The following is a 2901-nucleotide window of genomic DNA, read 5'->3' as shown; positions in this document are numbered from 1 at the left end:
ACCATACCGAGGGGCTGTTTGAAGACACGTTAGCCTCCCTCAAATCACTGTTCGAAGAAACCAGTGATCCGCCCTCCAGCACTCCCCAAGAGGGCAACAACATAAAGGGGGAATCCAGGGATGGGGAGGACGCGCCAACCAGTGTCAACAGAATCCAACTGGTGGGTGCGACACCCCGGTCTGGTGAACCCGCAACAGCAGCCACTAGGGACACATCCCCCGGAGGGGGGATACCTCCGTCTCCCCAAGAGGCAGCCACCCAGCAACTCAAAAAGAGGAAGAGGAAGGAGAACGATCCGGATAGCAGGGAGCGCCAGCACGCAACAACTTTAAATGCGGACTGGCCATCTCTGTCCGGAAAAGGCCAGCCTCCAGGGCCAGAAACACCCACAACGGAGGCAGTACAAGTTGCACCAGCTAAACCCCCCATCCCGGGTCTAGTAAACAGCCAAAAGGATGGAGGATCAGCATGGGGCCCCAAGGAACAGCAGAAAAAGAAGATGACACCGGAAGACTACAGGAGACTCTTTGACTCCACTTACAGGGAGTGTACCAGGGGAAACGAGATCCGGCCTCTCCCGGGTCAGGTGGAAGGACTGCAGCAGAGAGTCCTCTCTCTGATAACATCAGACACGAGGACCAGAAGCCTGACCGGTGTCAACAAAGACACAATGGTGAACATGCTGCTGGAGCAGAACATCCCGGCAAATTACATCTGCAGGAGGAGCTACGCACAATGGGATGTTCTGCTTCCTACCCCCGAAGAGGCAGTCAAGCTGTCCAGGACTTATCACCAGAGCAGAAACATTAAGCTACAACCAATTTACATGAATAAGAGGAGGGCAAATGTTTCTGTTCTAAACGTCCCCTGCTACATGGAGGCTGAACAACTGGGTGCCATCCTCAGCCAGTATGGGGACGTGGAAGAAGTGACGCCGGTCCGCGGTCTGAGGAACATCATGACCGGGGACTACAAGATCCAGATGGTCCTGGACAAAACAGGATTTTTCGGAATCCCCGCCACGCTGAAGTTCGGGGAATGGACGCTCTCCCTGATAGTGGAGGGTAGGAGGCCCCATTGCTGGCAGTGTCAACAACAGGGGCACATGGCCAAGGACTGCCCCAAGAGAAATGGGGGAAAAAACCCAGCCAAGGCAGCGGGTAAGTCGGCAGGACCAGCCAAAACACCCAACCAAGCCGCAGCACCCACTCAATCCACTAGTGCCCCCGAAACTCAAGCAGGGTGGACGACAGTTACCAAGAAAGGAAAGACCGCCAAAAAGCCCACACTGCAGACAGAGTCCACAGACCAGCCTGAGTCAAACCCAATCACCGAGGTGGACAATATGGACACTCAGACACCCCCCTCCTCCAACAAGAGGAAATTACAAGAATCTGAGGAGGAGGAGGAGGCAGTGTCGGAGGAAGAGGAGACAACTCCAGCTCCAGCCAAACTGAGTGCAACGGAGATCAGAAGGGCCAGAAGGAGGAAGAGTCGGAAAACGCGTGCCGACCCCCCTACTCCTACTGAGGAAGACGCGGAAACAGAGGCACAAGCAGAGCACCCCGCCACCCCTCTACCCCAGCAACCAGAAAAACTATCCCCCTCCCCAGATCTCCCCGAAGCCCCCAGAAACCCTGCACCACCCCCATCCTGTGAGAAACCACCCCAGGAAGGAACTGTGACAGCTACACCCACTCCACCCCCCTCCCCTCACCCCCAACCTAAAAGCCCCCCTTCCCCAACAAGGCCAGTTCGCACGGAACGAACTAGAAAACTACCGTTCCTGCCAGGAGGTAGAATTTGCGAGCTGGACCCACACCAAACGATACCAGACCTCAAAGGACAACAAAAGGTCCGGTATAACAAGTTGAGGGGTCTCGCCTACGTGGATGGTGACAGCGTAGCGGACCCAACAAAATTTAAAGACGCTCCCATGTTGACCACCTTTGTGAGGGTCAACAAGGATACAAGAACTCAAGCCCTCTGGGCCATGATTAAAGCAGCTAAGGATGCGATCCCGGGCCAGCAGCTGGTGGACAGGGACCATCCGTCACTGAAAAACTTTTTCTATAAGTGTGAGGGCAGAGTCCCTGTGTATATACACCCCTCATTCTACAGGGCACTCAAACTAACCTTCCCCCTGGACGTGGGAGGTGTGGCCAAGGACGGAGTACCCTCAGCAGATTTACTTACCGGCAGCCTCGGCCAGGCCTGCCACGTCCTCACTGCCAAGGATTTCAGACCCGTCTGTGACACTGAATAAGGTAAGTGAGCATGGCTTTGAACTTGGCTACATTGAATGTGAGGGGCATCAGGTGTCGAAGCAGGGCCTCGCGCGTTGTGAGAGACTTGGTGTCCCTTAAGGTAGATATCGCCGCTATCCAGGAGACCCACTTTATTTGTGACGAGGATTGTCAGGTGCTGGTGAACGATTACGATGTTTACTCAGCATATGGCAATACTAATAGTCGTGGAATCTCCTTGCTAGTGAGTCGCACCCTGTCAGCGTCGGTGAATGTTGTTCACGCAGGCGAGGACGGGCGGCTAGTTGTTGTTGATGTTGCCGTTAATAGTAGTGTGTTTCGGATTGTCGCGGTTTATGCTCCCAATTCTGCTGTAGAGAGGGCATCCTTTTTTCGACGGTTGGAGGGCTTCTTAGTGGATCCGGAACGGTTAGTGCTAATGGGTGATTGGAATGCGATCCTTGATCCCCAAATAGATAAGGTCGGGGGGACTAGTGGGTCGGTGCGGTGTGACAGCACTCTGTTCGACCTGATGGCCTCGTGCGATCTCGTCGACAGATTCCGGCTGGACCATCCGGGGCGGGAGATGTGGACGTGGCATCTTGGAACGCCTTCCCATCCGAGTACTTACTTGGATCGGATGTTAGTTAGAAG

This window comes from Euprymna scolopes, chromosome 7, assembly GCF_053919585.1.
Source record: "Euprymna scolopes isolate OS-2025 chromosome 7, ASM5391958v1, whole genome shotgun sequence".
Lineage (NCBI taxonomy): Eukaryota > Metazoa > Mollusca > Cephalopoda > Sepiida > Sepiolidae > Euprymna > Euprymna scolopes.
This window is presented reverse-complemented; position numbering follows the sequence as displayed.